The 12,106-nt window shown below is 37.7% G+C and overlaps 1 long non-coding RNA gene across 1 annotated transcript; it reads right to left on the bottom strand.

The window, feature by feature from the left end:
- Window positions 1–2,562: 2,562 nt before the first annotated feature.
- LOC146592640 (uncharacterized) lies at window positions 2,563–12,047 on the bottom strand. Its single transcript, XR_014896541.1, has 3 exons — window positions 11,352–12,047; window positions 3,179–3,276; window positions 2,563–3,053 (listed from the first exon to the last, which is right to left on the bottom strand). It is a non-coding gene; the product is annotated as an uncharacterized LOC146592640 (long non-coding RNA).
- Window positions 12,048–12,106: the final 59 nt, after the last annotated feature.

The following is a 12,106-nucleotide window of genomic DNA, read 5'->3' as shown; positions in this document are numbered from 1 at the left end:
GAACACACTTTCTGCTGCGAACTGAAAGGGTAGATCACTGCCAAGACAGCCTACTGTTCATGTGCCTGGCTAAAATGCATGCCTTTCTTCTCTAATGTTTGTCCTTGCATTAAAAAACTCCTGCCAACYATTGTCAGCCCTGAAATTTGTGTGTATCTGCTAAATTAAAATRTAAATATGTGTTGGCAAATGCAAAGTAGATCAAGGAAGTTAACAGTGCTACATCCACAAACAGTTGTAATGTGTGTACATTGTTTGATAAGGCTTCTCAAGAAATGCCAGTCACATCCTAAAGCAGAAAAAACAATGTGTAGACACAACTAAATCCAGAGCAGAGAAAGACATTTACATTTAGTGGCTGAGAATAAAAAAGGATGCAATACATCTTATTGCATTTCAGTGGCTAAGATCTGTTAGTCACAGAAACGATCAGGAATATTATTTAAAGAAGTTTTCCATTGTAAATGATGTAAATTCTGTATAGATAATATAAATTGACTTGTATTACAAACACAAAAGATTGCTATTCAAAAAAATCTGAAGTTGTAAAGTCAGAGATCTTAAAGTTAGAAAAGGCTTTTGCARCTTGCTCTGTGATACTAAGTTTAGTTACATTATCAAATACCATCTTCTCTGCAAGACTTCTGCTTCATTCATTGGACAAATTGTATGACCCACTCAGAGAAGAAACTGTTCAGAGTTTTGTTTAAGCCACACTACCTTGTATATAGCTAACAGTTCTGTGAACACAGAACTGGGTTCTGCATTTCAAATTGTGTTTGAGAAATTTTCTTACGGGCTCTACTCTGACACACTTTATCTAAACTGAGTCTGTCACAAGCAGTTATTCATAGAGCCTCCCATTGCAGGGGTCTAATACCATCTTGTTTTAGCTACCTAAAGCTTATTCCCAAGCATTATTTATGTGGATTGCATATGATTGATGGGGAAAAAGTAGCATGTAATGCTGTTTCATGGAATGTAAACTAAAGTACATACACTGGGTGACCCCACTAAAGATATACAGATAGCCAGTATATTGGCAATTCCTAAATTCTTCTCAGTTAATATCACAGCCATATCATGTTGTTTATTTATTTTTTAATGTCATATTACAAAGTCTGACAAATAAAGAAGTTTAATASGCTACATTCCTAGAGCCAAGCCAAGTTCCTCCTGGCTAAATAACTACACCAGAAAATAATGGATATTGTAGAYAATTTTAACAGAAATTAATTTTAACAGAATTAGTATTAATCTTGTCCTGATAAAGGAGGGAAGTTAAGGGAAACTGATTTTGCAGGCAGTCTTGCAATGGATAACTAGAAAGTAGATAATCTCCCAGCAGAGAAAATAAATAAATGTTAGTGAGTCAGACCTAGTATTAGACCTTGCTGGAACAGTTCCTGTACAGGACAATCAAGAGTAAACAGAAATAAATCACTAAAAATGAACATGAAATCTTGGAAGGTCTTGAGGCTCAGGAATGAGTCCAATTCTCATTGCACCCTGCCCGTGGTAAGATCAAGGCTATTCTGTATTTCCACAGAATTTACTGTGTCAGTTTAGAAATTTAACCATATAATTAATGTAACGCTAAAAATGGTGGTGAAATTGCAAATAAGTAGGTAGTGCAAGTGCAGAGAGATATTTCTGAAGTGAACTTGCAGGTTGATGCAAACAGAGTTGGTTTTCCTCCTGCTTGTTAATAGTAAAAGGCTGTAACTCTATCAAAGACTCTGCAGGACACGCACCAAATTGATCAACACAGAGGTGAATGCTTCACTTGAGCTATAGTTACTGAAAACCGTCATCTGCTTTCAGGAGAAACAATGTCACTGATAGCAATACAAATACAGAAAAGCATCCCAAGTGTTCTGGAGTCATATTACATACYGAGGAACTGATCATTGAACAGTAGCTGCCATGAATACATTGCTGTGAGAGTTAGCATGTTTTAATGGGCTACCAAGTATGGACAGAGAGAGCCCCAAACAACGTGAATTCTGCGAAATGAGTGCTCTGATTTAAACCTGCCTTTGAAAGGACCAAAGCAACCACATAATTAAGGTTCCGCATACTTCGGTATAATGTGGAAAAGAATCTGCAGGGATATTTGGGGTTCACAGGTATGTTTACTCAGAGACAGCAATACGTCATGCTACCATGGCTATAGAGTTTCTGGACTGGCTGGCTGGCACCCAGTCAGCTTATAGCTTGGGCAGAATAAGCCCAAATCTATTCACATCCTTCTGTGAAAATGCGTTGAATGCATTGGAAGTGATGTGTCTCCACTCGCATCCCCATAATAAAACATCAAATTTAAAGAAAATGTTCTTGWGGTATTTGACTTTGATTTCACTGTCTCTCTAACAATTTTGCTCCAGCATGGAAGATTAGGAAAAGTGGGAATTAAGAAGCAGGAGTTACAGTGATTTGGTGTACTGCATCTACTTTTSAGAATGTGGGTCTTATCTCTAAATGGGGAGAAATATTTCTTTCTTTGAAGCATCCATTTCCAATTGCCATGAGCAGAGTGACTGTTCACCAAACAACCATAACAGCTTAAAAATGAAGATTGGAGAACTGCTGTAACACGCTAAATAGATCTTCTGGTACTYTGTAGGATCACAGTAAGGCCCTGATCATTTTGTGGTCTACCCATTCATCAGCAGCCTGCACCCTGCAGTTAGGTATCTTGTCCATGTAAGGAAATATACAGGTATAGCACCTTTCAGAAGCAAATTAGTTTTTAGATGGGAAGGTAAAGATGACAAACTTTACCTGGAAAAGAGGAGGGTCAGGTCCCAGGAGAGCATTATGTATTTCCCCTGGCTGTTCCTGGCAGAAAGGTTGAATGTGCCATTTGAATAATTTGTTGGCTTCAGGAAACAGCTGATGTGAGGATATTTCTGCTGCAGTGAATTTGGTCACAAAGGAGAGGAACTTCAGGTCTTTACACACCAAGTTGAGCAACTTTTCTATTTCTCCTTAGGGGATGTCAAAGAGTTTTTCATCTGAATGATTTGTTTTTGATCCTAGAGTGCTTCAGTCTAGTTGGTTGATTTCAGGATTCAGGAGAGAAGAGAAAAAACACTCTTTTAATGTTTCTGCTATTCCTTATACTTTTTCCATAGACATCCCCATTTCTGAATACAGGATACTGGGACAGGCATACCTTTACTGCTGTTTCTGTGTTCTTGTGTGCTTTTCAAGTCAAACTTCAGATGAACTATTTCAAAGGCCTTTTTTTTCTTGTTCATGAATTTTATGCACCTGAATTTGAAGGAGAACAAGATTCTATTTTAATCTTATTTATCTTACTCTTGAGTTTCTCTGGGTTGGTAACGTGTCAAAGGAAAGTTGTTTAGAAGATGTCATTTTACARTTCAGTTGTGAGCATATTCATATAAAGTCACATTCTGCCCTTGTTTACACTCTGCAGCTCCAGTGATTTCACTGGGGATTTCATAGAGGAAATAAGGTCAGCTTCATCTCAAGTCCAATCCTACTGAACTTACTCAGGGAAAAAGCTCATGGATTTCCTACCACTAATACACAATGCAATASAAGAAAACATATGCTCTTCTAAGTGACCATGGTAACTGGTACTTGGGTTTCCTAGGTGATTTTTTGGCAAGTGGCCAAAGGAGGAAACTGTAACAAAATGGGATACCAAACAGCAGAAAGCATTGACATTCCTGGCTATGAAGCAGGCTGTACTGAAGAGTCTGAAGTGACAAGCTGTAGAAACAATTATTTCAAACTCCTCACTTTAAAATTATAGTTAAGTGTGAAACACAAAGCAAGGCAAAGTTAAATAAATCTATGGTCCCAATTTCCTTCTGACACTAGTGAGCCTGATATGTTTCTTTTACTTCTGTCTAGTGAATGATACCGATCTTATCCAATTAATATCTTAAGGCTTATATAAGCTAGTTTTGATAGAAAATAAAAGGCCAAAATGACACAGAGAATGAAAAAAGAAGTTGCTTAAAACTGACTTGTAGCTTGAAGTTAAGAAATTCTCACACACTGTAAATATACATATTTATACTTTAAATGCTTCATTGTAGTAAATAATGCTAAGTGTTTTTGTATTTCGGATTTTTCAAGGGATGTAAGATATGTTAAAAAAAGAACCAATCTCTCTTTCAAGTGCACTAGAGACACTGCAGAACGCATCAGTATTCCTTCTGGAGCTCCCAATCAGCACACACAGGAACCCCTCCTACCACATCTTTGAGGGGGTTTCAAGGTTCTCCTTAACAAAATCATTCCCTCCTGGAGCAAAAGTGAAATACAATGATAGATAATGTGGCAGAGTAGAGAGAGAAGAACTGGGGGCAAAAAACTGCATTCCCTTTTGCAGAATAGAGGAAGAAGAATTCACACAATGATGTGGACATACGTTCTCTTCCAGCTCTCTGCAGCATTAAAAACTGACTGTCACAGAATGCTCTCCCACATCGTGAACTGTGGAGTCTACAAAAGTCTGCAGAGAACTGATGTGTACAGTAAGTACATGACCACAAACATGTACAGACATAGCATCTATCTAACAGTGGAACAACTCAGCAACAAGAATGTTACTGATCATTAGATTATGGATTACTGTAAATTATGAAGACCAGCCACAGCAGCAGAACCACCCATGCTGACAGAAAAAAATGTCTGATCCAGCAATAGCAGAAAGCTGTTTCCTTTCTACTGGAAGAGAAGGAGCCAAAGGAGTTTGAAGCCTCTCACTACAAAAAGACCACCTGCTGAACCTGTTGTGAGGAACTGCTGAGTATCAGAAACATAAACATTAATCAAACTGTTGCTAAGTGTTTACTTGTGCCTTTATATGCATGCTTTCAAGTATAAGTAAAGCTTTATGAAGCTTGATTGCCAGGTTTTTCAGTAAAGCCAGAAGGTCCTATTCTATCCCTGCAGGATACAGTTGTTGACAAGTTATTTTAAGATCCTGTTTCGTGGCCACAGGATAAAACCAAATTAGCCTTGAAAGTGCTGTGAAGAATTTTGAAATTAACTCTTCACGTATCTAATTGTGGAGTTGATTTCAAAATTCTTCTTTCTCTCTCCCTCTTCAACTTTTAATGGAAAATCTGTGCTGGCAACTGATAGGGGAGATGTACAGTAGCAGTAACTGAAAGTACTTTGTTACCACAAACACAGAGCCTTTCTGAAAGCACAGGGAGTGAACATTTGCTTATCACTCAGGAAATGCAGTAAAAAAAAGAACAATAGCTGCAGTGTGGGACACATCAGCCACCATAATAAGAGGAGATGGTGGAGGGGAGAGGGGATGTAGCCTGCAACACCCAGGGAGTTTTACTGTATCGTAATACCCCTTTCCGACCTTAGCATTTATAAATTCTCATATGCATATTTATCACAAAATAAGTTCTCTTTATATTCCTCTAGGAATATAGATCTCATTGTTAACATCGTGCAATGCAAACACTCAGTTATATGCTATGGCTGTATGTACTCCTCTTCCTTTACTTTCCCATCCAGATTGTGCCTGGACCTGGTAATGCTTCACTACATTACTCAAAATACTTCAGCAATCTGCATGAGGCTCAGGTCAATATCAGATGTAGCTCTTTACACATTCTCAAGGCACTAAGACAAAATCTATTTGCAGTCACATGTGTGGCCATACCTTCCCTATCAATTGAGTATGATGCCCTGATGTCTAGCTAATTCGAAGCAGCTTGGTAAATCCCCAGARCAAAGGATACACCATGCAAAGGTAGTAGTATAGATTTGGAAAGCAGTAGTTGTGTTAGTGATGTACAGTACCTGAACTAATAAGCTAGTGCAGGTGTTTTTGCTTTCCATAGCATCTGCCTGTAGTCACGTCTGTAGTCTACTGAACTGCAGGAGGGTAAGCTAGAGTAACTGAGAATATATTCTCTCTTGAAGAACAAACAAGATTTGCTAGAGCCTTTCCTGTAGATCTAGGGATATCCAGACAGATATGGAAAAAAGATTTTTGTAAATGGAATTAAAATATCATAAAATTAATGCAGTATACTGCAAATGAAATGATTATATATTATTGTTCATACTTCACCTGAAAAAATAACATTAGCTTCCTGAAATTCAAATATTTTGAATCATTTGGTTCAAAAGTGATGATTTGTCCTGAAAAAATAAAATGATTTKAACACCAAGTCTATTATTCTAAGACACACATAGGCCATTACTTTTCCTAAGAGTTAAAAGATCTATGCTAAACATATCAGACAAAAAGATTGCCATGTTTATGTCCCAAACTAAGGACAGATAGTGAAAGGAGGTAAAATGAACACATAGGTAGGAGTCAGTAGAAGATTTGGCAGCACTTATGAGACTGCTACATAAAGTAATTATACACACCACTGGTCTGAGATCAATTATTTATATCCTCTTTTACATATTGCAACTCACATTTTATTGGCAATTGTTATTACCAATTCACTTCAATAGAGGGCAAAAGAGACTGAAGTTGTCATCTCAGACTGGAGGTTGCATGCAAGAATGAGAATTAAGAAGTCTGGGAGGATTAAGTACAACTGGAAATATGACCAAAGTAAAACAAAATACTGGAACTGTAGAAGGTCTGAGTAATTTAATTTCCCCTAATGCTTCACTGCTCTCCCTATCTGTGAAACATCCTGAAAAAAAAAATCAAAAGAACTTGGTGAAACAAAATGAATTTAAGAGTCTTTACACTAATTTTTTGCTAGACTTGAACAATATGTAAGCATGCAATTCACAGTACCAGGAAAAATATATGGCTTGGTGAACTGGAAGTATGTTCTCCTAAACCATCTTTTACTGACTTTTGGTGTAGTAAATTTCTGAATAATTTGACTTACTCATGGGAATTTCCTGTGGTGGATGAACATTTTATTTGTTTTTATTTCTCAATTTAATTTCTACAAGAGAAMAGGGACTTTTCAGGCTCTCTAACACAGAATTTCAAACACTATTTTCTGTTACTAAGTTTCACACTGTTCCAATGATATTTTAAAATTCACTTATAAATCACAAAGGTAAAATATCCCAGCAATTATTAAAAAGGTTTATGTTTTATGTAAGATGAAATAGCACACCTTGGACTCAATGAAAATTACTTCTTTCATTCTACATAAGAATGTAATTAAAAAGAACAGTGCCTTCCCAGTTCTGCAGAGAATTCCACAATGGTGGACCAACTTCATTTTCATAGTCTTAAAGAATTCCTCCGGTAGTGGTATTTATCTCCTGTTATTCTTCACAATCTTTAGCATTAAAATGTTTTGCTGTAATGGCCTTAATACAGTTTATTTCAATAACTGATATCTTTCTCACAAAACTCTTTCCATCCAAAATTTTTTAAGTACATTTAACCTACCACTCCTGCAAATTTGCTGACTCTCTGCTTTTCTGATGCTTGTGGTCTTTATTCTGCTATGACTATGGTTTAAGCCATATACATTTTGTACCTCAGCAGTTCAGAAGCATGGTGAAAGAGAAGATTTGGGTTCAAAATTATCATGACTAACAAGAGAGAGTTGACTAAAGGAAGGAATGTAACAAAAACAATGGCAAAATTGCCCACTTAAGAGCAGAAAATCAAATTCAGAAATACAAAATGGAAAAAAGTCTGAGAAAGAACTGAACTGCAAAAATTAATACACAGTTTATTGCAGAATGCAACACAAATACAAAYTGATAATGTTATACAGCTGCAAAAAAAGTAATTGTCATTCTGAGATTTGTWAGCAGGAGCATCATAGTCAAAACAGGACAGCAATCAACTTTTGGTGAGGATGCATTCTTACCTGGAATTCTGTATTTGCTGTTGGTCACCGCACCTTAAGAAAGGGTTAGGCAATGCAAGAAAGTGTACAGACTTGTAATAGAAATATTAAGTTTGTGGAAATGAACTATGAACGACTGTATCTGTGTAAGAACCAGAAGAAACAGCAGAAAAAAAATGTGGAAAAAAATGTCCCRTATTTATAGCCAGGAATACAATACACAACAGTAAAACTGAAGAATGTTGCCTGTATCAGGCCCAGAAAGCCTGCACTCCAGTAAGACCAAAGCAGACTACTTGTCAGTAGAAGATTCTACAATAACAGCATGAAAATGGGAAYAAGGTTACAGCACATCACATACGCCATTCCTTTCACTCTAACAGGAAAACAAATGATAGCCATAAGAAATTCAAAGTGAGAAACAAATAGCAGTCAGGCTTGTCTAAAATTTATGGAGGAGGAAGTAAATAAAATTCTGACGCAAAAGAATCATGCCATAGTAGCTTTTGACTTCTGAGGCATACAAAAAAAAACTGTCAAAAAACAGTTTTTCATCGCAAATCAAGAAAAACCCAGCAGATGTGATGAAGACTCAATACCTGGTGTCTATCATCCTCTGTGTTGCACACAACTGATCCTGGACAGACCACTTGAACACGTCTTGGTTCTTGTGAAGATGTGAGAGTGAGAGCATGAATGAATGAAATCACTGAGAAAATGAGTATGAGTGGGTAAATTTAGTCTACTTAGAGGTTTTGTAAAATGTGTCACCTTCTCCTTCCATAAGGTCTCATATTGAGTTTTGTTACACTCATTTCTTACACAGAAGAAAGSACATACAGTGATATATGCTGAAAGGCTGAAAGAATTGTGTTTGTTTAGTCTGGAAGAGAAAAGCTTTGGAGAAAACAATAGTTTTCCCTATGTAGTATGCTATTATTAAGACAACAACAATCAATTGTTTTTAATGGATACTGGRAGAAAGACAAGAAGAAATCTGCTTCAGCTACAGCAAAAATTATTTTGGCTGAGTCCTAGCAGGTGTGAAACCATGGAACAACTTTTACGGAATCTTCACCAGAGATTTTAAAGAACATGACAAACAAATATCGGCCAGTAACACTTTCTAAACATTCAAACCTATCTTAGTCCTAGGGGCTGGACTAGACTAGTGATTGACAATAAACTGTTGTTGTCTAGTGCCAGATTGTGCCAAAGGCATTGTGACTRCAAGGCCCTGGGGCCAACACAAACCTGTGTCAGTTATAGGGTTGGTGCCCATGCCAAAGTTTTGTCATCACTGGAGTAAACAATCTCTTGATGTCTCTTCCTGACTTACGTTTTTATGGTTGCTATGAAACTCTTGCTTACYTTTCCACTGGCTGTATGGACTTCTGTTCTGTTTGTCACTAACAGAAATGTTAAAACAATTTTATTGTTTTTCTATTTCCTTTTCAATAAAGTTGAAAATAGCCATGTTTGAATTTGGGAAAAAAAAATTTCTTTAACTTTTTCATTTCAACTGACTTTTACAAAATCTATCTGCTGGTTGAAGGTTACATAACTGCATTTCTTTTAACAGAAGTTTTGTTATTATCCATTTGACAAAGAGATGGCAGCAGGGTGGTGCTGTTGCATTTTTCCTCTCCATTTGCTATTTTTTTATCTCTATTTTTCAGGAGTAACCAAACCAAGAGTCTGACGGTTTGGTACTTTGCCAAAAGTACACATGGAAATATTTTCATCAGGTATAAAAAGCAAATAGTCATACATTTTTGAAGAGTTTTATGGGCATTTAAGACATAGAATTCCCATTGTCTTTTCAGGTAGCTATGTAACTCTCCCGTAAGGTAATCTATGAAATCGAACATTCAGATACTGAGACCTGAAGGAAGCTTGCAAAATCTTTATGTTCTCTAATTGCTGGGAGAAATCTTGCAATGAGAGAGGAATTAAGAGGTAGATCCTATACCTATATTTTTAGTAAGATCAAGTTAAAAAGTCCATTTTGTATATAGGTTATCCTTGAAATACTCCTTTTGTATATATTTTAATTTACCTTGCAGCTTCTCAATTACATTTTCATTAATGAAATATGAAAATAGGAAGCATGTAAATAAGGGAACAATGATGTCCCTGGTGTGTATCAGACAGTCAGTAAATCTCATGTCACAGTTCTGAGACAAACTGTAAGTCTTCCGTAACAATCCCTACTTCCCTCTCATTATTTATGAAAGAAGAYCTCACCAGCAGGGCCCATTTTGAGGGGATAGGCCCACACAAAAGGAGGACAGCTGATTATTACATAATGCAGGTATAAAAACATGTGTTTACAACCATTTGCCAGATCATGTGGTGTCTGTAGCTGARCCAGTCTGGTGTAAATGCTCCTGGCAAGGGGCTGCTTGTAATCTCACTCTGCAAAATTTAACAAGCAGTTCCAAAAATCAGAAAGGCATATGTTAAGACCTTTCAGAGGTAGACTGGCTGCATCACAGGTCAGCACACCGTATTTCAAACTTGGGATAAAAGAAAACATGTCTTACTATGTGGCACTTACCTATATTTGGTTCCCCCCCCCCCCCCCCCCCCCCCAGTATTGTTTTTCTTCTCCACTCCAGATCTGTGATGCTTTAGCTGTTTGATGAGAAGAAAAATGCTCAGTATCAGATAGGGCTGATAATGCTAGCCTGCTAGTTTGCTAGGTCCTTGCATCAACAAGGTTGAGGGAGAAAGTTTCTATCCTGATGAATTCACTGATGTCCTTGCAGACTTTTTCCTTTTTTAAGTGATGTGTGTGAGGGTGTCTTTTCTATGTAGAGTTGCTCCAAAACTTCCCAGTTAAATGTCTTATTTTTTAGTGTTGCCAAAAAGTGCTTGCTTTTAGATTCATTGCAATTCTCAGCTTTTTGGTGGCTCTTAYCCCCAGCTGCTTGTGAATATACACAACCATATTAGCAAACAAGACAAATTTATCTGACAAATGGTTTTTGGTTCAGCTTCTTGTTTGTATACTTCAAATATCCTGAGTACTGTGGGCTATAACGGTATCAGCGATTGCTTGGAGAAAAATAATAGATTGCATAGTGGAAATTTAATGCTTTATGCAGAAAAAAGAAGTTTATATTGTTCATCTCTCCTTTCCCTCAAAAGGATCTGCTTATTTCTTCGATCCAGTCTCCCAGTCTTTCTCATTCTAATGTTTACCACTTCACTTTAATTATTTCTAGTTCTTCCTGCTATCCAAGCTCAGCCCAATTCCTTTTGGGCTCCCAAAGCCCCAGCAGTCCTCTAGGTTTTTTTCAACTTCAGGAATTCTCTACTTTTCCCCTGGACCACTACATATAAGTAGATAGGTATATCGCTGAGCACTGCAATGTCCTTTTTGTAAGTATTTCTTCCCCCAAGAAATCTGTACGTAATGACAACTCTGCACCAAATCATCCTATTTTGTAATTGCTGGCTAAGATGGAGGTGAGGAAAACCTGTCTCACCCACAAAACAGTCAGTTGTTTTGAATACTTCAGTAAAGCTCTCAAGATGGACTCTTACCTTATTCAGTCCTTGCGCCTTCCTGCTCCAACTTCCGCCACCTTCTCCACAGAGCTGTGCCAGCACTTACTGACTCTTGCTACATACCTGGGTTCCGCGTGTTTAGAAGAATCTAGTGGTTGTGAGTTCTTCAACTTTTGGCTGTGTAATTTGACATATGTTAAGGAGATCTGACTTGATTTTCAGAAGAGGAACAAATAGAGAAAAAAAACCCCAAAACCCCAAAGAAATCTTTGTAAAATCTTTGCCATGGATTTTATTAAGAAAAACTGTTCCCTGATTAGTCCCTTGCRTCGTTTATGATATGGTCATGAATATGAATTCTACGATGTGGTCAGCAGCAAAAAGGGAACAATGACCACRATGATTAACATCATGTTTTTCTTACTTTTTCCTTTTACTCATTTAGGATGTWATTAATGAAGGAATAACAGTGTGTTGCTTTCTAATGGTCTCTGCCTTTTTCTGCCCCAGATCAATAAAAAAAGCAAGGCCATGTCCTCTCCCTGTTCTGACAGCTACAGGTGAATCACCGGGCAGACGGTGGCAGCGAYGTTAAGGGCTGAAGGGTGTATTTGCCTCGAGTCGTTAATCACATCTAGGACGCATCTTTCCTGAAGTTAAGGCGCTTGAGGCAGGAGCTGTGCAACGCTCGCAGCGACGGGACCCGCACGCACAGGCCCCTTGGGAGGGCTCGGCAGCCGCCCCCGCCCAAGGCACGGCGCTGCCGGCCGGCCGGCCGCGGTGGGGGCACG

Source organism: Rhea americana, unplaced genomic scaffold (assembly GCF_003343005.1).
Source record: "Rhea americana isolate MKP2758 unplaced genomic scaffold, rheAme1 scaffold_322, whole genome shotgun sequence".
Taxonomy (NCBI): domain Eukaryota; kingdom Metazoa; phylum Chordata; class Aves; order Rheiformes; family Rheidae; genus Rhea; species Rhea americana.
Note: the sequence above shows the minus strand (reverse complement) of the source record. Positions and strands in the feature narration are given on the sequence as shown.